This window comes from Girardinichthys multiradiatus, chromosome X (genome assembly GCF_021462225.1).
Source record: "Girardinichthys multiradiatus isolate DD_20200921_A chromosome X, DD_fGirMul_XY1, whole genome shotgun sequence".
Taxonomy (NCBI): domain Eukaryota; kingdom Metazoa; phylum Chordata; class Actinopteri; order Cyprinodontiformes; family Goodeidae; genus Girardinichthys; species Girardinichthys multiradiatus.
This window is the reverse complement of record NC_061817.1, coordinates 33,813,931-33,839,697: the sequence shown is the minus strand read 5'-3', so window position 1 is coordinate 33,839,697 and position 25,767 is coordinate 33,813,931. Positions and strand designations below refer to the sequence as shown.

At 38.4% G+C, this 25,767-nt stretch overlaps 1 long non-coding RNA gene across 1 annotated transcript; it reads right to left on the bottom strand.

Annotated features, from left to right (window-relative positions):
• Window positions 1-1,525: 1,525 nt before the first annotated feature.
• LOC124863481 lies at window positions 1,526-22,284 on the bottom strand. Its single transcript, XR_007037140.1, has 4 exons — window positions 22,052-22,284; window positions 18,291-18,368; window positions 2,638-2,711; window positions 1,526-2,051 (listed from the first exon to the last, which is right to left on the bottom strand). It is a non-coding gene; the product is annotated as an uncharacterized LOC124863481 (long non-coding RNA).
• Window positions 22,285-25,767: the final 3,483 nt, after the last annotated feature.

Sequence of the window (25,767 nt, the reverse complement as noted above, 5' to 3'; positions counted from 1 at the left end):
TCTCCCGGGATTTCCTGTTTGTATATATATTCCTTAGTTGCCTTTGTTCCTCGCTGTGTCCTGGGGTCATGCTTATCTCTGTGTCCTGGTCGTACTTATCTCTGTGTCCTGGTTGTACCTGGTCATGTATCATATGTCCTGGCCTGGTTCTGGTTTCTCTGCCTGGTCCGTGAGTGAGAACAATACATCTTGGACTTACCATCTTTCATCTGACTCCTGGCGTCTCCTTCTCTGCACTTTGGTCCTACCCACAACTGCACAGCATGACCGAAAATACCTTAGATTTGTTAGAGACGACACGTGACTACTGTAGGATGTGAAGAATAACTACAGGTTGTTATTCAAAAATAGAATTTTTTTGGCTTCTGGTGTTCTACTAAGGAAAGTTACACAGAAAATTAGAGAACAATTACGCTGTGAATTTAAAGGAAAGCTGAATTTGGACAAGTGTATGATGTTTACTAAAAATTATACCAATTAAAATCCAAATTTTCTTGCTTCAATATCCTGTAATATTAAGTTGTTTATAATTTGTTTAAACTTATGTTGTTGGACTTGTTTCTTTCTTGTTTTATCTGCCTCCATTCATCAGTCTGTTACTGTCTGCTGTTGCCACCATCTTGGTATCTGCCAGAGCAGTTTCTCCGGTGCTTCGGATTCGTTCTTCAGAGATTGAAATGTGCGCGCCTGCCTCAAATTACTTCATTAAAGAGAGCAGTAATCTCAGAGGGGGGCTGCACCAAATGCATCCTTCATTAAAAGCGATTTAGACAAAAGACAAAACATTCAGAATAGTTAACTTAAATAATTTTAAATGGCCGAAAAGGCACAGAAAATTTGGTTTTGGGGTGAAAGTTTGACAATGGTGGGAGTTCTCCCTGGAAGGAACAGAAATAGATAAATCACGAAGGCGTGCATTTGGAGTATAGCTGTTTTGTTACGGTCCAAGATTCACTGCGAAGACCTGAAATGTCACTGTGGGAATGTGTGAGTGTGTGCATGAGTGTGTGGTGGTCTAGCAGCTTTATCTGTCTGGCATTTTTCTCTTTCAGAGCTGACTGTAGTACCAAGCACCATCTGATAACCCTTGAAAAAGGCTCAGCGCTGTGAAGAGTATTGAGGGGAACACATGTAACCTTAACAAGAATTAGGAGGGTGGGGACTGGAAAGGTGACATACAGGGTTCTGCTACCTTTACTACCATCTGCAGTTATTTTGTTGGTGTTATCTTAATAGTGCTAGGGGAGCGCATTTAATTCTTCTGCTGCTGAATTTCTCTGTTCCCATGTGTGCAAGTAATAAACGGATCTCAAATTCAACTGGTGGAGGATGATTACTACATATGATATCGTAACATCCCACTTATTTGGTATTTACTTGGGGCTGTAACTTTCCAGTTTTTTTATTTGTTTAACTTTAGCGCAGGAATAGCCGTTGGCATTTAGGTGTCAAACAGAATGTTTAGTCTTTAGTCTACAATTATCTCACCTCTGGGGTTCTGTTAAGAAAAAAAAAAAAGATTACCTGTTGTAGCTGTATAATATCACAACATATTTTCTCATAAAGCATTGAGCCAAAATAATGATTTTATGATAAGCATTAAAACAAAGGGATGATTTAACACTGATCAAATTGCTTATTTAAATAAACGAACCACAGACATTTAAACTAGTTATCTCTTAAAAACTTATTTCACGTAGGTATAATATATTGGTTATTAAAGCTTCATTTACATTATTTATGATATTAAAATGTGTTTTGTTTGTTTTGTGTTTTGCTTTTTATTTGTCGTCGTCGTCTTCCTCTTATCCGGAACCAGGTCATGGAGGCAGCAGTCCCAGCAGAGACCCCCAGACTTCTCTCTCCCCATCCACTACCTCCAGCTCGAGGTGTTCTCAGCTGAAAGGCAGCCTCTCCAGTGTGTCCTGAGGCATCCTCTGGGCCTCCTCCTGTTGGGAAATGTCTGGAACACCTCACGAGGGAGGTGTCCAAGGGGAATCCGGAACAGGTGCCAGAGCCACCTCAGCTGACTCCTCCCTGCCTCTGCCACCCTGCAGAGGAAGAAAATTTCAGCCCCTTGTATCCAGGATCTCGTTCTTTCATTCATGACCCAAAGTTCATACCCATAGGTGAGGGTAGGAACGCAGAGCTCTCTTCACCACAATTTACCAGTGCAATTTACCAGTGCAGCGTCTGCATTACTGCGGCAGCCGTATCTATCTGGTCAAATCACCATGCCATTGTCATCTCCAGCAAGCAGATAAATCCAGTGCTTTTTTATTTTTATTGGTTAATTTTTTTTATCAAGGCAGTGATTTGACCCTTCTTCCAAAGAGGTGAAACATTTTCAACCTTCAGTGTATAACTACGTGGTTATTTAATGTCTAGATAAGTGTTTAAAAGGTGACACGATCCGTCTTTTATTTAATTATTTCCCCTGAATACACATAAACGTGTGTGTATGTGTGTATCAGTTTGATAATTGGGAAGCGGAGAGATACTGGGGCACACAAAGAAGTGACCCAAGCCGTTCCAAGTGCTGCCAAAGAATAGTACTGAACTTATTAGTCTAGCTACCTTTCCTCTTTCTTTTAAAGAGCAACAGCAAAGCAATAAGACAAAGAGCCAAGTGTGCACCTGTCTTTGGATGCCCTCAGTGGTCTGCAAGGCTCTGGCTCCGTTCCTCTGCAGTATGAGTTCATTTCTCTGACCTAATATATTTAAAAAAAATTGTATCTATGTTAACATTTTGATGAATAATGTAAAAATGTTCTTGTTCAATTAAATAAAAAGAAATGCTTGTCCTAGAGTATAAATGCATTTATGCATCTCTTGACACTGTGAAATATTAATATTTACAAAATGTTATCAAATTGTCATAAAACATGTGAAGAGATGCAACATCAATATGGGAAATAGAAATAACTGAGTTTCTTGTGTTTTATTATACAGCATGCTTATTTCTAGATAACATACACAGTTAAAAACAGATATTTACATAAAAACAGATATTTACATAAAAACAGACATTACCCTATTTCTCACTGTCTGGCTTTAAATCAGAATTTAAACGTTTCCTGTTTTGAATCAGTTAGGACTACCAAAATCATTACTGCTTGCTCAGTCTCAGAGATTGAAAACATTTTTTTTTAAAGTTTTTAATTCAAAGGTTTACATACATTTCTTTAGAGTTTTTCCCCTGTCTGAACAGATTTGTTGGCTGCCTTGCTTGTACACACATTTTTAGCTAAGATCAGCTGGGACTAAGATCAGGGTTTTGTGATGTCTACTCTGAAACACTGGCTCCTAATTTGCATAAAGACATTGTAATCTTACTGTACGTAAACGTCCGACTTTAAAGGAAGTAATAAAAAAAACATTAAAAAAAAAAATTGTTCCTCAATATTCTAGCAGTTATCAAATAAAGACAAATGTGGTAGTCCTAACTGACCTAAAACAGGAAACGATTAGTCTGATTTAATGTCAGACAGTGAAAACATTTTTATGACTTTGCTACTGGCATAAATGAGCTTTCCAAAAGAGCTAAAATACTGCTACTGTAAAAGAAAACACAATATCATTAATAGACTGGAGGTGTCAGATGAAGGCAATAATACTAATTGCTTTCTGAAAAGATGATTTAATTAAACATAAACCTGGACTGTTGCCTATTAGTGACCTTGTCTTGTAATTTTTTTGCCTCAGCGGGTCTGCAAAATTGTCTTAATTTAGGCTTCTTTACGGAAAGGGAAGTTAGATGTGACAACTGTTAAAAACAATGAATATTGTTCCCTGAGGTAAAGATGAGCCACTGTGAGGAATGCCAGTTTTGACCCTCTACGGCATTATGTTGCCCTTGATCCCCTTATTGCAGCAGAATATGACAGTATGACACGTTAAGTGAACAGTCGATCTTAATTGGCTCATCTTCTGTCCTGTGAAGATGTGTGTGTTCGTGTGTGTGTGTGTCTGTTGTTTCTGTTGGAATTTAATCAGCTTATGCCAATGGAAAGGCTGATTGTTCAGTAGCACTTCTTTTCAACAACAAAATTATGTGCATATATATATATATATATATATATATAATAAATATGTATGTGTGTGTTTGTATATGTAAAGTTAAGTAGCAATCATTCCAATCATTATTCTCTAATATACTGCAATATTTAGCAATGTTAATTCAACATAACCATTTTTATTGTTTTTTCTCATGTGTGTCTCTACAGCACAGTTTCTTTATTTCTGTGAATAAATGCTGACATTAACAAAGCCATTATGATGTGATGGTCCAAACTGTATATTTGCAGTAAATTCACACTATATTTGCCTGAGAGCCTGCTCTGACCACTGGCCCCCATCTTCACTCATATCTTCAACAGGTTTCAGGAGCTGTGTGAGGTTCCAAATGCTTCAAACGCTCCACCATCATCCTGGTCCCCAAGAAATGCGCCACCATTGGGCTAAATCAATACAGACCTGTCGCCCTGATGTCTGGGGTCATGAAATCCTTTGATCACCTGGTGTTGAAGCATCTGAAGGACATCAACACCTTGCAGTCTCCTTACTGGGTAGGTCACCAGATGAGGCAGTCAATCTGGGACTACACTTCATCCGGCACGGCCTTGACCACCCAGGACATATGCCAGGATCCTGTTTGTGGACTTCGGCTTGCCATTCAACACCATCAACCCAGACATCTTCCACCAGAAGCTCACCCAGCTCAAAGTGACGTCTTGCACCTGTCAGTGGATCACCAGCGTCCCGGCTGAGCGGCAGCAGCAGGTTAGAATGGGGAGCATTTTTACTTGCAAAAGAACCATCAACACCGGCACCCCGCAGAGATGTGTTCTCTCCCCACTCCTCTTCTCCCTATGCACAAATGATTGCACCTTAGTGGATCAGTCTGGGAAACTCCTGAAGTTCGCAGATAACACCACTATTATCTGTCTGATCCAAGACAATGATGTGTCAGTCCAAGTCCACAGGTGAGGTCAGAACCACTTGGAGCTTAACCCGCTCAAGACGGTGGAGATGATGCTGGGCTTCCAGAGAAAACCCCCCACACTGCCTTCCCTCACCTTCTCAACAACACTGTGTCTACTGTGGCTTACTTAGACTTTTACATACAGGGCAGAGCTACAGAGCACCTTTTGCAAAAACCAGCTGCCACAGGGACAGTTTCTTCCCCCAGACTGTCTCTCTGATGAACACTTACCAGTCAGAGTACCTAGACCGATACCATGCATATTTACTCTAATTCAACCATCTCTTTCTTTTTTGTAAAAACACTGTATATACAGATATTTTCAAAAATATTTGTATTTCCCTTTGATATTTCTGAAAACAAATGTGAACTGAAGCCAAATTCCTTGTTTGTGTGCACAAACTTGGGACATAAAGTTGATTCTGATATTGCCAAAAGTATTAGGCCAAGCCTCCAAATGATTGGATTCGGGTGTTTCAATCACCTCCATGGTTACAGGTGTATGAAACCCAGCATCTATGCAAGCACAACATTTGTGAAAGAATGAGTTGCTCTCAGGACCTCAGTAAATGGCAGTATGGTATCATTATAGGATTCCACATGTACAAAATGTGCAGTAGTGAAATTTCCTCATGACTATTAATATTCCACAATAAGCTATTAGTGGTGTAAGTGAAAGCAATGGCGAATTGTCATATTATGTGGCAACTCAGTAATATGAAATGAGGGGCATGGAGCACAGAGTCAGTAGTTACAGACCTCCAGACCTTATGTGGCCTTCAATGTAGCTCAAGAACATTGTGTGGAAATCTTCACGGTATGGGTTTACATGATGGAGGGACAAAGCTCTGGACTGGGAAATTTTGGATGAAGCTTCAGGTGAATGCTCCTCTTGCACATGATAATTCATTGCCAAGATAGACTGAAAGTAACTATATTTCACATTGTCAGTTTTGCTCATCCTTTTTCCAGTTGTCGTTTGCTTTGCATGCTCGTATTTTTGACAAACCATTGGCATATGCGTTCTAAGCTGATTTTAGAAGAGCCCAATAGTGTAACCTTTTTTTGTCATTGCTGCTTTTGTAAGCAACTTGGTGCATTAGCTACATCTTGATCATTTAGTAAAAAATAAATGATTAAAGTAAAATGGTAGCAGTCCTCCCTGGTGGGAGGATCTGAAAGAGGAAGGAGCAAAAATAAACTCAATGGTCAGTGTTTAGAAAAGCATGAGCAGTTTTATAGATTATTACTGAAATTTTTTGTTTTCTCTGCTGTTTAGAGACATTCTTCTTTTGTGCCAACATTACCGTATTAAGCGCATGACTGAGTCATTCTTCATTGTTGTACTGTAAAATGTATTAATAAAAGCCCAATTTGTCAAAGATGTATGACATTCATTTCATTGCAGAACCTCAGGTAAAATAGCTAAATTTAAGCTTCCAGCAAGCAGCCAGTGTTGAAAAAATGCCATCCAGCAGTAAGGAGCAGGTTGTGGAAAGCTGATGAGATTGTCCTTTGCTGAAATGAGGCATTGATGGTATCTGGTGAGGTGTATAAAACATTGCTACCCAAGGCTACGTTTTCTGTGACAATGAAAATTGACATGATTCCTAGCTATAATTTAGATTTAAAGAAAAACAAACAAGGCTGATACGGAAGATCAATGTTTTGGAACATTTTCAGTTTTGTTTCAGCTGTATTTCACTGCATTAATGTTAAACCAAAGCTTTTGTAACATTAGTTCAGTTCAATAATTCAAAGGACTCTTTGTGTTGTAGGCAATGATCTCTGAGTATAAATACAAAATGTCTCCACTAGTTCATTTTTCACATAAATATTTTACATAATAATTGAATCTGTTTCATTGGGTTCAGAAGTACACTGGTATTTTTAAACACTGTTTACTTTTTTTCTCATTCAGTTTGTGCGGATCAGACATCTCATTTAGTTTTTTTTTTTTTGCTTTGGTCCATAAAGGCGTGAACCTGTTGGCTTATGAAGCTACCAATAGAGTGCATACATGATGTCCAACACCCTCAGTGAAAAGAGAACAATCAGAAGAGATTAGACAAGTTGAACAGAATGAAGACAGAGTTAAAGAGAGGCTTTGTTTTTGGTCCCATTATAAGCCACAGCTCCTGCTAATTAGCAACCTCTCTGGTCCTTGCTAAATCTGTTTGAAATCCACTGGATGCAGATAATTGAGCTGGAAATGTGTTACATGACAATGTCATGCTGAAGGGCAACTAAAGCAGAACTCCTCTATTCTCAATGCACTGTCTTTGTCAGACTACTTTAAAATGGCACTTCTTCCAAAGGACTAATTCTACCACGTTTATCGCTTTTTTCAGTTAAAGATTCAAGCTTTTAACACAAATATTCTGAAGATAAATATATCAGAGAAGAGAGTTTTTTTTGTTGTTGCTGAATAATTGTTGTTTGTTGAAGGAGGCACACTTTTAAGAATCCCTGCATCATCACAGCAAAGTAAAAGTATTTTTCATCGCCACAGGCTGGATGAGTCTGTCCATGCATCTTACGTTTTCTATTAGTCAAGCAATGGCTTGAACGTACGTTTCTGTGTAGCCCGAGTCTCAAAATTGATTTTAGTGGTTTATATAAAAATTGATTTACTGACTTGGGTACATAGATCCAAGGCATGGATGTGCTCCCCAGAGAATGTTGGAGCAGAGAGAAAACAAGGTGAAAAGAGACTCCCTGTTGCTGTATTTGTATTTGCATTTTAATTATAAATTGAATCATTGCACCGGATCTGGACACAAAACAGCTCCCCCGTTCCCTCTCCTTTCAGTCCTTCCTTTCTGGTCCCAGATCATCTCACTTTGTGAGAAAAAAAAACTTGATCCAGCGTAAAAAAATAAATGGAAAAGATAAAAGGTGAGAGAACATTTAGAACAGTGATGTAAAAAAAGTGACAAAAGTGATAAGTGGATGAACGCATGCTGAACTACAAGGGAGAACGGGAGGTTCTGACACCCCCAAACCACCAAATAAAGCTTTCACAACCTAATTAAAATCAGTTTGGAAGAATCAGCATATGCTCGTAATACTTGATCAGGGCTCCTTTTGCATAATCACTGTGTTGTGGTATGAAGGCAGTCAGACTGTGGCTCTGCTGTGGTGTTAAAGGAAGCCCAGGTTGGTTAAATGCAGCCTTCAGCTCCTCTGCATCAATGATTCTGGTGTCTCTTATTTCCCTCTTGAGAGTACTGCACAGATTCTCACTGGAGCTTAGGTCAACAGAGTTCATTGACAAATCTACCGTAGTAATACTATGGCCATTAAATACATATTTGTACTTTTGGCAGAGTGGGCCGGTGTTAAGTTGTGTTGGAAAATAAAATCAGCATCTCCATAAAGCTCGTCTGAGAGGAAAGCAGAAAGTATTCAAAAATCTCCTGGTAGACGGCTGTGCAAACTTTGAACTTAACACAGTGGACCAACACCAGGAGATTATATGGCTTCCCAAATCATCACCGAATGTGGAAACTTTACACTGGACCAAGTTGCTTAGATTCTTTGCCTCTCCACTCTTCCTCCAGACTCTGGGACCTTGATTTCCAAAATGTACTTTCATCTGAAAAAAACACTGTGGACAACAGGCTTTGTTTCACAATGCTCTCAAGGCTGCAGTTATTTCTGTTGCTTGTGCTCCTTTCTCTACCACAGAGATAAATCAGTGGAAAGTGTTGCACAGCATGCTTATTGTCAAGATATTCAGTGATGCCACTTATTACTTTTAAGGCACATGATGTGATGTGATCACATTTGATGATGGCAATCTACTCACATGGTTTCAGTTTCAAGGTTTGTTTTTCAAAATAACTTGTGGACCTCATTCCTCCTCCATTGTTAATGCTCCATTCATCCAAGGAGTACTTTAACTAATTTAACAATAGAAAGGGTGTTTGTATCTGACTTTTTAAAGTACTGTTTGTAAATGGATTGATTTCCACAGCTGGAAGTCACTGAGTGTGAGACACTATTTGTTCAAACAACAAAAGAGGATGCAAACGTGGAGAGATAAAGACTTAAACCACCTTTTATCTTCTTATTTATATTTGATACTTTTCACACTAATTCCGACATCAGCTTATTCAGTCTTCAATGAAGCAGCCAGGGCCGGTTCTTGGCATAGGCCTCATAGGCCGTTGTCTAGGGCGGCAGCTGCTGAAGAGGCCCCTGTTGTGACAACTGAATGAATGAATGAATGAATGGGTCTATCGCTTCCTTGCACAACAAAATAATGTACAACTATTTACACATTAGATAATAAAATAAAGACAACACACCTGGCTATTCAACACCATTTCAGTTTGCCAACAGTGCTACTCACAAAACCAGAAAGCATAACTTCACTTCTAATGAAGTTATGCTTTCTTGTTTATAAACTAGAAAAAAATAAACAACAGAGAACAAAACAAATAATAGCAATAATAGCTAGTAGCTTCTGACAGATCAGTTTTATTGTGTTTTCCACCTGAAACAGCCGTGAACGGATGTTAGAGGAGCCGTTTATGATCTTACCTGCTGTTGCACTGTATTTTCTCTGTGAACATGCCAAGGAGAGGCTGTATCAGGTCTAAAAAAATTAATAATTGTTATTTTGAATGTGTCCTGTTGTGGCATTTAAGGCATATCATATGGAGCAGATGGTTGCCTACATGTGCCAGGGCAGTTTTTCTCTACAAAGAGGATATCTCAAGCCAGTATCCTAATTTCGTGAATACATTTATTAATTCTGGATTCAACCCAGCCTCATAGTAGGCAGGCCACACTGATGTCATGTCATGAGTTTTTTCTCAGGTAATATACTTTATTTGCTTCTTTTCATAGAAGTAAGTGCGAACAGAAAAACTGGAAAACTTGTATCCCTGTTTTAAAGGGTTGGAAAAAACACTTAAGATTAAGCTTTTCATTTTTTTCTTATCTGTTATCTTAAATACATTTAACAAAGTAATCTGACTTTTAATTTGTCATATTCTCATTTAAATATTCCTGTTCCTCAGGAAAATAGTTGGCAGATTAAATTATTGGACCATATCTTTATTGCTAGTGAGCATCAGAGCCAATCTAAACGTTGTTTAGTGAGAATATTTTGCTCTTTCTCAGGATATTTGTGCTTTTTGAATGTAGTAGAATAGAATAGAAATAACCTTTATTGATTCAGGTGCATCAGCAGGAAAGTGACACACAAGTCGAACCATGTAGTTTCACAAAAAATTTAAAAGCAGAAAATAAGAATAAGAGACTGTACAGTAAAGGAAAAATATTGTGCAGTTGTTCAAAATAGCATACTCAGATTCAAAGAAATGTCCAATTGAGTAGGATAATTACAAAAATGTACATGTGTAGCTCTGCCTTTTTTTATGTTGAGGGCACGAGGTCTTGCCAAATAATGCTGAAGAAGATGCTCTAGTTGCTGTTTAACTCTATAACTGCATTGCAACCAGTGCTGCATGTTTTGCTTGTAATGTTCAGCAACAAATAAATCTAATCTTCACGTGTTCTGGACAGATGCACTGAGGAAATGTTTGTCACTTTTTACTGAGCCAATAAAATGACAAAACTTTAACGTTTTCTAAACCTCCGTAGAGACAGAAAACAATGTGAACTGTAGCTTTCAAATGGATTCTAATTTTCTTTTTAGTACAGTTTTGCCACATATTTGACCTTATGTAAAGGACTCCATTTCAGAAAACCATAATGCACATTCTCGCCTATGGCACCAAAATGAATAGAACTGGCTCTGGCTGCAGCAATGCAGGGCTCTGGAAAGAATCATGAATGCATCAAGAGATGAAAATTAACAAAGGTTTCAGATGTGTCCTGCTTTTTTTTGCAAGCAACCAACATCACACAAGAGAAGATTAAAATTAGATTTCCTGTTCCAAACATTTCTCCTTTGAAAATCATTGACTTGCCACACTGAGCTGCAAACCTCTTTACAGCCATGAGATTGCTGTTGTGAGATTTATGTTACTCTCTAATAAGCTTTGGTTCCTATTATTAGAAGGTGTTAAAGGGTCATGCTGAAGAGAAAAGACTGGAATTACATAGTTGTCCACTCTGGATGCCACAACACGTTTTTGATCATACAAAACTTATTTCAGACTCCTAAAATGCTTCTGTGTAACATCAAATTAACTTAGAGTTTGTTGAAGTCAACTTTACAAACCTTAAAATATATGCAAGTTAAGAGCCTCCAATGCAAAGCAGGGGTAGGTAGGATATAAAACATTAATCTAAGCTTTAAACATCCATCAGAGAAGTGTTCAAGCCATAGTCCTAAAATCTAAAAAGAGTATGCTGCAAACTAGAGTTGCATAATATATATTGAAGAGCAATTGTCATTGCAACATAAGCATGGGCAATATCCCAATCCCAAAAGACTACTTGCATGCAATATTTTGTAGGCTAGTATATTTCAAGTATTAGGCGTATATTATTAAAATATTTGGCCATTTGGCCAAATATTTGGTTTTAAGAGAAAAAGCTGTCAGAGAGTGGATAAGATACACTTTCTAACTTAATGGGTTTCTTTATTTTCATTACTATTTAATTTGTAGACTCACACAAAAGGCAACAAAACTATGAATAAACACAAATGGAACTATATAGTAAACAAAAAGTGTGAAATAACTCTTCTTTTTTAATTCTTTAACCGTGTCCTGTCCGGCAGAGTAGCGCTCAGAGTTGTTGTCTGAGTGTCAAGAAAAAGCCCAACAGATTTACTTTCACAAGTGGAACATTACAGCTAGCGTTTTAAAGCTCTGCTTGATATTTATAAAAATAAACTTTATTAGAAAGTGCTCTGGGATTATTTCAATGGTTACGAACACGGAAACAGAAATGAAAAGGAAAAAAATAAGAAGCGCGAAAGAGATGAAGGTGGGGCAAAAAGGAAAAGGGGAGAGAAGGAGAAAAGAATGGAGGAAAGAAAGTTCCAGGGGAGCCACCCAGCAGCCACAGTGCAGAAGCCCCAGGGAGCTGCAGCGACGAGCCCACAGGCGCCGCCAGCAGCTGTCTACGCCCAAGCAGATCCAGCCATGGACCCAGAGACCCGAGACCCTGGGACATATCACTCCCCAAAGCAGAGTCCCGACAGAGCCCAGGGGTCCAGGCCCTGGCAAGCAGCCACTGGGAGTGAGCCAGCACTCACCAAAGCACCCAGCCCCAGACACCGAGAACCCCAAGTACACCAGCGGGCAGAGAGACTGACCAGCGGCAGATAGTGTGGCGGGGAGGAAATAGGCCCCACATTTGATGGAAGGCCTAAACTGATCCAGGAGAGGGAGCAGTCCAAGACCCAACCTGACACCAAAAACAGGCACACACAGTCACAATCACACATTCCCAGCCTCATGCATACACATAAAAACACTCACACCACCCTTTGCTCTGATGACTGCTTTGCTCTCTTGACGTTCTCTTCATGAGCTTCATGAGGTGGTCGCCTGAAATGGTTTTCCAAAGAATCTTGAAGGAACTTCCTAGAGGTTCAGTGAGAAACGGCCGAAGGTTAATATTTCAGTCATCACAGCAATGGGCGACTGCTTTAAGTAATCTAAAATCTAAAATATATTTAATATTCTTTTGATATTTTTGGTTTGCTACATAATTCCATGTGTTCATTCACAGTTTTGATGCCTTCACTGAGAATCTACGTACAATGTAAATAGTTATAAACATAAAGAAAACCGTTAAATGAGAAAGTGTGTTTACAACTTTTGACTGGCAGGGTATATATTGATATGTATATATCTATATATATTGGCAAATAAAAAAAAGTGCCAGGAAAAGGATTATTCATAATCAATACGGTTTTTGCAATTTTCAGCAGTAGTACTGATACCATGTGTTATCCTGCTGCATTATCGAAAACCCACTGAGACATGGCTGTCCACCTAAACTGACACACTGAGCAAGTGGAGCTTAAATCAATAAAGTAACTGAGAGGTCCATAGTAACTCTGGAGGAACTGCAGAGATCCACTGTTCAGAGGAGACCAAATTAAACTTTTTGGGCCAACATGCAAAACAATAGTGACTGTCACCCTAAACACACCATCACCTCTGTGAAACCTAGCATCTTGCTGTGGGAATGCCATTTTTTAACAGGGACTCAGAAGCTGCTCAGAGTTGGTGGCAAAATGGATAGAGCGAAATACTGGGCAGTCCTTGAAGATAACCTGTTAGATGCTGCAGACTGGGGCAGAGATTTACCTTCATCAGGACAGTGACACTAAACATACAGCCACATTTACAATGAAATGGTATAGGTGAAAACATTTGTATGCGTTACAGTGGCCCAGTCATTAGCTGTTCACAGGTGCTCTGCATCCAGTCTGGCAGAAACTGGGTGATTTTGACTTGAATAGGTAAAACATTTAAATCTCTGGATGTGCAAGCCTTTAGAGAGAAACCCCAAAAGATTTGCAGCTACAAAGTATTAACTCAAAGTTAGTCTTGGAACTAACTTAGGCAATAATTGGCATACCATTAGACAACCATTCACAATGCAATATCAGATAAAATATTATTTTAATAAAATCATATTTTAAGAATGATTTGCTGAATAAAACCAACCTTCTGGATGACTAATTCTCAACAGTGTTTAAATAGCTGCCTTTATTTAGTAAAATAATGTTTAAAGAAATATCATTTTGAATAAGAACCAAATCTTTCTGGAGAAATGGGCTTAATGTTGTTTACTTAGTTTTCAAGTTTGGTAAAATAATATTTTGGGAAATATTATTTGACTGGATTGAAAACTAACAACCTTTTTGGGTAAATGATCTTTAGCAGGCAAGCACATGTTATTAGCTGTTAGCAGTTAAAGCTAACAAAAGAAGTGTATAGCTTATCAGAATACCACATATACCTTTAAAATACCATTAATAAAAGGGTTAAAATGCATAAACATGGACGGCATGTTATGGCCGATCTTCTGTGTTTAAAATCACCCTCTAAATAAAGTTTTTCTTAACTTTAAAACAAACAAACCCAGAACACACAAACTGAGCACGTGTGCAAACCTAAACTCTCAGGTGAACCGTACTGAGGAAAAGTTGTCCAGGCGACGAAGTTTGAAGAAAGCATCCACAGTGAACAAAAGGGTTAGCTTCCAGCTAACCTCCGTAGCTGTGGGCACGGTGTAGCGGTCCTGTTGTCCTTCCTTCAGACCGGGAAAACTGCTTCACTCTGTGTCGTAGAGACAGGGTCTCTGCTGGGAACTCTCTAGAACACAGTTTGATTCTGCAGACCTCAGAGAGAAAAGTCAAGCCATGCTTGTACCTTAATTACCCCGTTCATGAATGAATACCGGATACACAAACAGCAATTCATTCGTACTTAACTTAGTGCATATGATCACGTGATCGTATGACACTCTTGGATCCAGTTTGAAGAGTTATGTCTGTTTGCCAGCAAAGAGACATTAGCACGCTGTGTCTCCCTGTCCGGATCCCCTGGGGAACTCGTGTAGAAAAGACAGGATGTAGCAAGAGTGGTGCTTTTATTTGGACAGTGATGTCGCTGTTACCTCTTGTCCTGGCTGTCCTGGAAGTAGGTTAATGGGGTTTATTTTGAAAGTTCCAGAAAAGTTCGTACCGGACTTTCTTGTTGTAACCATGGCTGTGGTCCCAACAGTGACAAAATGTAAAAAGCTTCCAGGGATATGGATACCTTTGGAAAACACTGTAAGTATGCTGATTTTGATGTAAATGTAACGCAAAACACCAGTGCAGTTACTCCTTATCCTTAAAAATGGATCCTAAATGATCACTATAAGAACTACAAAATACTTAAAGCTTTAAAATGCACCTTGGATATTAACATCATTGAGATGGTCTCAGCAGTCTATGTTAATATGATGTGTAAAGGTACTTGCTCCTATGAATACTTCTTCCATTTTTAAATCTTCTAAAGTAGGAAACGGGATCAGAATGAGACACTAAAGCATTAAAGGTGTGGCTTCGGCATGGTTGCCTGGTTTTATAGCTATCTTGAGTGGGTATTAGAGGAGAGAAAATGGGGAGTTTAGAAGATGTTTTAAAAAGGCAAGAGAAGCCATCAGTGATATGGTGAGTGATGGTGATGTTGTTTCACTGGGGTTAGCTCCACGGTTCACAGAGGGCCTCTGTCTCTGCCGGTGCCTCTTAATCCATCACACCTTCTGCGGCCCTGGATCCGACACACTCCAGCGTCCTCCGACCCGCTTCTGAATTCGCGCTCAGCTCCGTCCTGCATGTTTGCTCGCTGTTTCTGGCCTTTTTCTTATCCTGGCTTTCTCTCGTCTTTTGTCTCTCCGAGTGTCAGAGGTGTCTGCTGTGCCTTGGGCAAAATGGGCAGACATGATTTTGTACATGCTCCACATCTGGTACTTTTAACTGTCTTTTATGCTTGAGAGACAGTTATTTGCCTCATCTGGCCTGCTGCCAGTCACTCCTGCAGTAACTTGTATAGTTTTAGTGTTCATGTCATTGATTTCAGAGACATGTCCATGCTAATTCTCTTGTCAGAAAAAAGTATATTTCTCATAATAAAGGGTTGTCATTTCTTCTCTTGTATGATCCATGTTCTGTTGCTTAACTTGACAAGATATGTGCCTCCGGCCAGCTCTGTAGGTTTTTAGAAATGGGGTTCTGCTACTTCACATGATTGGTCTTTGTGATCCCCTCAAGATGTATTTGCACATGCTTGCTGCAAGCCTTTAATGAAATCTCACCTTATAATAACAAGCTTCATTAACCTTCTGTCAGATTTCTCACCAGAGGGAGGAGGTTTGTTGTGGTGGTGGGGCTGTTGTAAGAGGAGCTAACATCCAGGCATTTGATTCATGTTCAGAAATGTGTCAAGCATAAATTGAAACTCTGTACCGCTCTGCCGTCTAACCTCAGTTTTCTGGCTTATTTTCAGTGTTTGTAGTCTGTTCCTCTAAACTCTGCAGTCTGTCTCTGTACCTAGCTGTTTTATTCACTGCCTGTTTTTGCACAAGGTGACCCTCTAAACACTCCAGGGTCCCTGCTCTGATCGGAGCTTTTTTATTCCTACTGCAGCCAAATCACGCAGCTCCACCCCCTATCCATCTGGTGGCGCTGTCTTAGCACTGTGGCACCTGTTTTTCCTCCTCCAAGCTGTAACCAGTGCCCTGAGGTGAAACAGTCAGTGTCTCAGTGAATCAGATGTTTCTCTGTCATTTTTGCAAGTAAAGTTTGGAATTGGCTAAATGTTTGAATGTAGACATTTTATTTTATGATAAATTTTATATTCTGGTTCTCAGATGCTAAGTTATCTTCAGTGAATTCCAAGGTTTCTGTTTCTATTCTGTCACTCCTTACCTTTGATTTTTCAACAAGCTGGTGGTTTAAACAGCTCCAGCCATGTGGCCCTATTTCAGTATTAGATGATAAACTCAACATTTTCTCAAAAAAGAATACATTGATTTGGGTGTATGAGAGTCTTTGCAGCTTTGATGTGTATTTTTTTATTCATGCATCGTGTTTAATTTATGCTCAACTGTTTAGAAAATGAGGAATGTCTCTTCTTCAGCTGAAGTTAAACACTTCTTCATATACCATGATCTGGATTATTATATGCACACAAGTTATAATTATATTTCTCTAGAACTGTTTATGACTTTAGGGTGGTTTTGTGCATTAATATGTTAAATATATCACGTTCATGGAGGAGGATCATGTTTCTTTTGACTTTTTACTAAACACTACTAAACAGAGGAGCTTGAATTGGGGCGTGGCAGATTTTGGTCATAAAAACAGTGTTCTTTCTGATAGTGATGGATTGGCTTAAACTGAGACTTTCAATCATAAATCCTCACTAATTCATCCACAATATTGTCTCCACTAATTCTCCCATAGTCATTACATTTTTGTGTATTCCTAATTCAAGGGGACCCTTTGATGATAAATGCATGCTTCCCAGTTTTCTATGAAAACTAAATACTCATTTCTTGGCCATAACAAATTGCCTTAAGTTGTGGCTTCACACCAGGTTCTGAATGCATGCAGGAACATGCTCCAACTACAGAATGGATCCTGATTCTGGCTCGCAGGTATGAAGAAAACATTGGGTATATAAAATAAGCCAAAATCATGGCACAGACATTGAATTTCACGTAAGTGTAAGTTTTGTGAAATAATGCTGTGCTTTAAAAAAAAGGATTCTATTAGAGCTGCATGGTGGGGCAGTTACTGGTTACTGGGGTAGTTGGTAGTCCTGTTTTCTCGCAGCAAGAAGGTAAATGGGTCAAATCCCAGCCAAAGGGCCTTTCTGCAAGGAGTTTGCATGTTCTCTGCCTCCATGCGGAGTTCTCTCCAGGTAGTCCAACTTGCTCCCACAGTCCACAAGCATTCTTGTTAGGTTAATAGGTGTTCCTGAATTGTTCTTAGCAGTTGCTATTTCATGAACAATTGATAACTTGACTTAAACTATTTTGGCGTCTAGTGCAGGATGTTTAAATGGTGAAAATGAGCATGAATGAATTTAACTTTAGTCTGTATGAACTGCATTTCCTGTTAGGTCTGTCAAAAATAAAATTGCAAAACACATTATGGCACTTTGGCTAATCAACTAACTTTTATGAAATGAAGCAATTATTTTATTTGCTTTGACACTTGATTTTTTATATTTTGCTGTGTAGTGAGATTAACAAGCTCATAAACATAAGATTAAGACTAAAATGTTTATAAGCAAGCAACCTTTTTATGCATCCTAGAAGCATGAAAAATAACAGACTGAAAGCAACATTGTGAAATAGGTATTTTAACTACTTGCAGATTTTCTGTTGAGAATGGTCTAAAAGCAACCTGTGCATAATCAGACCAGGTGTAGATGAAGAAATCTCTACGTTCGAATGTACGAATACTCTACGTTCTTCTCATGATCAGATTTGCACAAACAAACATTTACCCTGAAGTATTTATCTCCATGTAAACATCACCACTCCTTCAGCGGGATGTGAAGGGTTTGCTTGGTGTGTGTTTGTGATGTGTCTGCATTCACACCGATTGTAACAACCTGTCCAGCTGGCCGCCTCCAGCTCTCATCCTAATGGCTGAAGCAGCTGCAGCATCACCTCACTTAGCTCTTGTTTATGCAGAAGAAGTTGAATCTGTCTTTTGGTTTGTCAGACTCACTGGAGAGTTGAGGTGTATGTGACAGAAAGATGGAGAGAGACGGTGGCTGGACTGGCAGAGTGAGAGCAGACAGTCTCTCTGTAATGAATATAAATGGGCTCCTGGTCTCACTCTCCTCATCTGGCTTACCTTTTTGAAAGCAGCCATGGAACAGTGATGTGGAATAGAGTTGGCCCAGCCCCCTCCGCTCTCCTTTTCTTGCACTGGCTGCATTGAACAGAACAACATAAAATGTATTAGTTCTGTTCTTTAGCTTCTTCGTTAACTATACTGTGGTCCCTTTTCACACAAAACAGCTGGAGGAGGGACTCTTGGAATGATTAATCTTCATCATAGGGCTGTCAAAGTAAATGTGGTTTATGTTTTCATGGAGGAGAATGTATTTCGAAAGAACTTTTTGATACTAAGAGCTTCGTTATCTTCACCAAGAAGGTTATATGGTTAGTACAATTTGGTTGTTTTGGCCACAACACTTGAATGGTAACTAATGAATTTGCATGAATTTTGTATGAGAGCAAACAAAAGGCTAAACTAAGAAGCTGTTTGTCTTTAGATGTCAATCTAAAACTGAATTTAAATACAGGATTTTTTAAATTCAGTCCTTATGCTGGGGGATACGTCTTTTATTATTTCATCATGTTACATGACAGGTGTTCCTTATTAATGAGTTTTATGAGATGTTGCTGATGTACTGATGTGAGAGAATCTTTTAATAATGCTAGATAGACTTTAAGTATAATTGTCAAATGGAAGGATGTATTTTTGTCAGTTTTGAAATTTTGATGAATGTTGCAATGAAAATCCCTCACATAAATTCTGAATAGTTGCACTGAGGGCACGGTAGACTTGTAATAAGCACTTTTATTCACAGACTATAATCAAATTAGGTTGCTGTCAAAAAAGCACAGCTGTGAAAATAAACAAACAAACAAGCAGTCAGTGTATTTCAACTTCCTTCCCTGATCTGTTTTCTGTCTCTCCAGTGGCATTCTTGGAATGTGTTCTGATGATCCAGATTTATTTCCTTAAGGTGTTCATCAGATTTTCGCTCCTATCGGCATGCTTCCTTGGTGTATTGGTGCTCTTTCCTTTTTCTCTGCTTCATTCAATTGCCACATTGTAGGTAATTACTGTCAATAGTTAGGTTTTTTCCTCCTCTGCAAACCCTATTATTGTGACTTCTAAATCCTCCCGGTCTTCATGTTGACACTTCTTGTTTTAGTTTATTCTGGCCACTCCTGTCCTGGTTCAAAAAGCTGCCAGATGAGATCACAGTAGTCTGTTACGTAGTTTCTGTGGAAATGCCTTTATTGACGTATTTTTATTACTTTTGTAGGGGCTCCCTGAATAAGGTGGTCTTTCTACTCACATGGTGGTTGCACCCTAGGTTATTATGCACCAAGGTTGCCTCTTAATCACACTCGGCCTTTGCCTCATTCACCTTATTTTAGAAAATTAACCAACAAGAGATTTATGGACGTTTTTTGATCTTTTTTTAAGCTGTTTTAGCTCTTTAAGCACTATAATTAAAAACCTTCCAAAAAAACTTTTTCCAACTTTCCTGTTTTAAGCCGATATTAGTTATTTAGATTAGAAGTAGGGGAGACGTCACACTGTGTGAGTTAGAAAACATTTGCTGTAAATCAATTTTTATTTATTATTTCAAAACAAAGGCAAAATGATTTGAACCTGACATTTTAAACTATCTTTAACATTTTGTATGAGTGATTTATCTAATTATTTTGGTTTGCATTAGTAATAAATAGTCTCTGTTTACATTTCCTAAAGAAAGAAACGTCTTAAATTGAGATAGAGATTCCCATTTTTCTTAATCCAACATGTTCCATAACAGAGCAACATTTCTGTAATCCATTCAGGCTTTTTTAATCTGCTGAAGTTAACTACGGGTCAGTTAGCTTCACCAGCTCAACAAAAGGCTCTCAACACAGGTACAAATTGACGTTGTGTGGCAGAAATATATTTTTTTACACCAAAACCTCAGGGTAGAAAAGAATCACAACTGCCAAAGGTACAGAATGAGCAAAATGACCAGTCCCTTTAAGGTGCAGTTCTCTGTTGTTGCATCTTCAACGAACAGGTAATATCCGTACAAAATATGGTTCCCTTTCTAGAAGCTTTTTTGGAACCTCTTCTAATTGAGTTTTCACATACAAATAAACATAATTGCCTGAAAATTCTGAAATAATTAAATCTAGAAACAGAAACACAATTCAAAAAATTATAAATTAAAAGAAAAATAATAATAAAATAATACATTTTAATCCTAAAATTGATTTTTAAACACCTTACAGCCACTGACACTGGCTATCTTTGACTCTTCTTCCTATAGTAACAACTTCAACACTGAAGAGATTTGTTGACAAATGATGCATCCACAAAAAAATAAAATAAAATAATTTCTTTCAATTTGCCAGCTAAAAATTTATTTTAGCTGGAAAAGACACATTTTAGATACTTTTGCCACTTAATGCTCTTACATGGTTTGCTATGTGGCATTTAATTTGTGGTTTTATATGTACACCAAAAGTAACTCAGTTGTTATGATGACTTAGAAAAGCAGAACTTCATGAAATGCATTACTGAGTGCCAGTTTTGACACAACAGTTTTATGGATCGCACACGCAGTGCGATTTCAAAAACTGTAAGAAACTTACGTCAGACTGCGAGCTGGATGATATAAAAATTTTATAGTAGTTCAGATTATTTTGTAAAATTTAAGATTTAATATGTGTAAGTCTGTCCAACTTTGTGTAGCTTCATAAGGGCATTATCAGTCACACAATGAATTAAAAGCAGGCATTTGTTATTAACACTTTTATTATTAGATTATGTCTCTAAAAATAGGGGGAAGAGAATAAGGCACTAGGTCTTAGCTCATAAAATAGAGGCCAGCAAGAATTAGGTTGCAGCAGGTGTATAGTTAACCCTAAAAGTATTCATTCCCCTGGCAGATTTATGTTCAAAGCTATTTCCATACAATGAATAAGTTTGTTTCTGACAGGAAATGATGCTGGAATATCTCAAAAATATTTAAATATAAATGAGTATTAATTATAGAGAAAATATTTTTTTTATTTACATTTTAAAAAGCATGTTTAAATTATTTATAGACTTCTCAATAATTAGTGAAAGAAATTGCAGACCAGCTTCTTTGCATGTTTCTGTTGGTATTTCGACAATTTATCTTTGTGGTGGGACACTCCAAGTATTTCAGGTTGGAAGGCCTTCTTGCCATTACCCTCATCTTTAGCTGCCTCTACAGATTCTGAATCAGATTAAAGTTGGGACTCTGCCTGGGCTACTCCAAAACATTAATATTACTTCAAGTCTGAAGAAACATGTTGGTGAAGTTTACCTTAAACCTAAATCTGGGTATGAATGGTGCTAACCAAATAAACTGTCTTTGAAGAAATGTTTTTTGATGGTACGTTCCAAACTGAGAAAAATCTCAACAGGACAGACTTGTGTTTTTGCCAGTTCCTTGTTCTTTGTTGTTGATGTATTTTCATGGCAGCATTGCAGTGGCCAAGTAGACTTAAAAAACTATATATATAATTTATGTAGACAAAGTAGTGTCCTAGGATCTGCAGACGGCAGTGGCCTGTCAGTCAGTAAGCTATCTCATCCTCATCCTGATTTCCACATCTTTTTGTTGAAATTATGAGGTGCTAATTGAGCCCAAGTAGGAACTGAAAAGACCTCATCCCTCATCTGAAGCACAACACCTCAATTAACTTCTTACTTTGTCCTTAAATTGTCTTTGGACAAGTTGCAAACTGTTGCAAAACGCAATTGTAATAGGATACTGTTTATTTTTGCTACATAATGTGAATCATCACCTTTTATTCTTTCCTCCCATTTGCACTTACTGAATTCCCATGACAACTGAACTGTTTGAAGACAGTTCTTCAGAGGGAGTGATATGATTATCACACATCTTCTCCATGTCGCAGAGTTGTTATGTCTGCTTTCCTGCTGCCGCTTTTGCTCTTGATGTCTGTCATGAAAGGGTTAGGAAAAAACAGACTCTTAGCTTTATTCTGGTTAAGTGTCATCTGGGTCTACTTAGAAAGCTGTGAGGCTGTTAGCACTGCTGACAGTGTTGTCGTGTTTTCTTAAATTGATTCACTGTGTGATTACTCGACATTCATTGTTGAGACAAGATGCAAAAAAAAAAAACAAAACAAACAAAAAAAAACATTAATTTTATATATGTTGTCTGTTAATAGCTCACACAAGTGAAAACACATGGTGAGAAAATTCTTGTTTATGCCCCTACTTACTCTTATAGACTTTAATTAATTGCCAGGAAGTGTTAAGTAATTTAAATTGCAAATCAGCCTTTTTCCCCACTTTTGTGATTAATTTTTCATTGTTCCACAGAGGGAAAAAGCCAGCAGTGTATTTTATCTGATACAAATCGTACTGAAGAAGAACATTTGTGCACTGAATTTCAGAGGCTCAGATGCGGTCATTATCTCATAACGTTAATTAAGATGTCTCTTGGTTTGGAGTCATTGATGCCTTGGCATCACCTTTTCTGTCCACGATCCATCCACTGTGACAAAGGTCTGTCCCACTTTCTGCCTCTTCTTTCATTTGTGACTCCGCCTCTCCGAGCTCTGGATTTGGTACCCAGTTTCTGCCAATTTCTTTCCAGGTCCCGAACTTCTGTTTCAATCACAGACTAATTAAGCCCGAGGATGAAAGGTTTTTTTTTCAGCAGGATATAAAAGGGATGTGCAGGTTGAGTAAGAAAAGCTAAACCTGAAACCTTGTGATGACTTAGCATGAAGTTTGTAGAGAGAAAACTAAAATAATTCATTTATTCAGCAAAGAAATTAAACTTTGAAATTAAACCGACAGTTGTTCTCAGTTTAATTGTAATTTACTTGTCGTGTGGAAGACTTTTAATCCCATGAGATTGGGGGAAAATGAACAAAAGTAGACTGAAACAATGAGCTGGTTTCTCTTTTTCCAATAAAAAAGTAAGATTTGATGTGATCAGTAAATAATGGTTATTCGGTAACATAACATTTTAGAAGTAAAAGATCACGAGTCCAAGTGTTTATTAAATAAATTAAAATGACCTTTCTTCGTCAGCACTGCTGTGTAAAAGAAGCGAGTGACCTTCAGTGCAGACTTCCAGCTTGAGATGAAAGTCTTAAGTCTTGTATGAATTCAGCCAGGCTGGAATCAGACGGCTGGCACAGCGCTCTGCTTCACTCAAATGAAAACAAAGAAGAAACCACGCACAGATAAAGGAAGGCCTTACTCGTGGAAGCAGTGCACATGCTTCTGCTGCTGTGCCAAAATCTCTTTTAAAACAAGTGAAGTCTGAGTCCTCATGTCCTCCTACTGGAAAATACCAGCCAGTTAGACTAAATGTTCAATTTGGGATCGACACAAAAATCACACACAAGGTCACAGATTGTGTTTTTCTTATTTTAAGTACTGCTTTTTTAAATGAATATTTTCCTGTGTTCCTGCAAGAGTCTTGTTACTATTTTGGAGTCTGGATGTTCTCTTGAACTACAGCCTTTGAAACGTCATTTGTAACCACTCACTCCATCTTTCTTTGTTCAGCTGCTGTCCCTGTTCGGTTCAGATTGTCACTGAAGCATCTGCTGCCATGTGACCACGTCCAGAGACCCAAGCCCTACATTATAACAACAAACTTCAGTTTTTTTTATAATTTCATGTAATGAAACAAGTTAGACATAAATGGTGAAGGGAAAATAAATGATTTAATTTTTTTACACCTTTTTGCTGCAAAGGTTTTAAAGTATGTCTCTATCAGCTTTGTGCATCTAGAGTTGGGCTGCACAATATCCAGAAAACAAGTGGTATGCAATCATGTTGGTGAATGTTGTAATGAAAAAATCAGTAATTATAAACAAATAACTATAAAGTGTTAATATCATTTTGCTCTGGGTTCATTGCAAACATAGAACACAGATTATGAGTTAATTATTTCCATCTTAGTAACATGTTTCTTTCTCTGAGAAAGTTGCATTTGGCTACATTTGCTGTTTTACCAATGGAAGGTCATGGTCGTAGTTTATTAATGACTTTAACAGAAAATTGTAATGCCCTCCTAAAACATTTCCAAGGAGTATCCTCCCTCTCACCCAATGACCTCTGGAGAGAGCACCCCGCCTCTGTGTGAGTATATAAAGTGAATGGATCAATTTCTTTTCATTTAATTTTCGTTGTCCGATGAGCTAACCCCTCCCTCCTACTTCCCTATGTCTAAAGGGATTGCTCAATCAGCTCTCCATCCAACGGGTCCGGACTTCCCCAAACCTGAAAGGTCTTACTAAGCAGGTTTACTGAAAGTTCTGTTTAAGCTGGTGTCGGGAATGACACGCCTAGCCTCTGACAGCCTTCATCCAGAAGTCTTGTCCTTCTTCAACTGGAGGTCTGAACGACTGAGTAACCCACAGCAGTCATTCACACTTTCAACAGTCATTTCTGTTAACAGCTGCTCATTCCCTAATATTACAACTGGCTCTTGGTATACAGGCTAGGTTAATTTTAGTGACTCAGCACGAGCCCCAAGGGCGCTGTTTTAACAAACTTGGCTAAGGCATCCTATAAAAACCTCCTAAAATCTCATAGAACCAGGCAACAAGACTTTTTACCACAAATGAAAAAACAACAATAAGGTGACTCAAATAATTGGATGTCCACGATTTAACTAGAATTTTATTTCCTTTCTTTAATTAGTAACGCTTTTGCGGGGGTCAGTAACAGGTTAAATTTGGCAACAGATAATAATTTCAATTATAGAAATGAATCAATCAACTCAACCTGTCTTTCCCTGATGCTGAAACTAGTGGGTTTGAGGAGGCTTTGAAGATGGAGGCGCATCCATGCACCTGATGGAGAAGATTCTTCTGGTAACGAGTGATTTCTTGAAGGAAAGACGGCTTAATCTTCAGTTTTCTTCCTCTAAGTGGACAGGCACTGATGCTCCAGGTGTCGTTGGTCAAACAGGAGCTTTGTTGTCATATGTCTTAGAAGACAGTAGCTTCCAGAGGCTGAAGAGTTGAAGGAAACAACGGAGGTATAAAAGAGGTTGGTTCAGGACTTCCAGAAACCTGAAACTTAGAACAATCAGTTGTTCACCAATCAAGTTCACTTCTGTTGTCTGGATAAAAAGGCTGTAGATTAAATCAGATTCTTTCGAGGCACAGTCCTTCCAGGGCACACGAGTTGATTCTCTTTTTAATGCAGTCAATCAGCTGGGCTGTGTCTCTGGTCCTTTGCTTCATCTTCATCCGATCTTGTTCGCTGGTCTTCTGCGAGGAAACAACCGCAGTTCCCTTTTTTGGCATTGCTTTTATAGTGCAGATGCTCTTACTGGTCAGCCCTTTGTTATGCTTCTCCGTTATTGCGCAACATGCTATTGCCCAAACCGTTATTGCTCAATACTTAGTCATGGTCATCGTGACTTACTGGTGCTGTTTTTCGGCCTTGAAGATACCAGTAGTCTTGACCTCCCTTCCTTGCGTTGCTTTTTGGTCTTTAAAAGATTTGCAGTCAGCATGCAGCTGGCTCTTGTCAGTCCTAGTCATCCTTC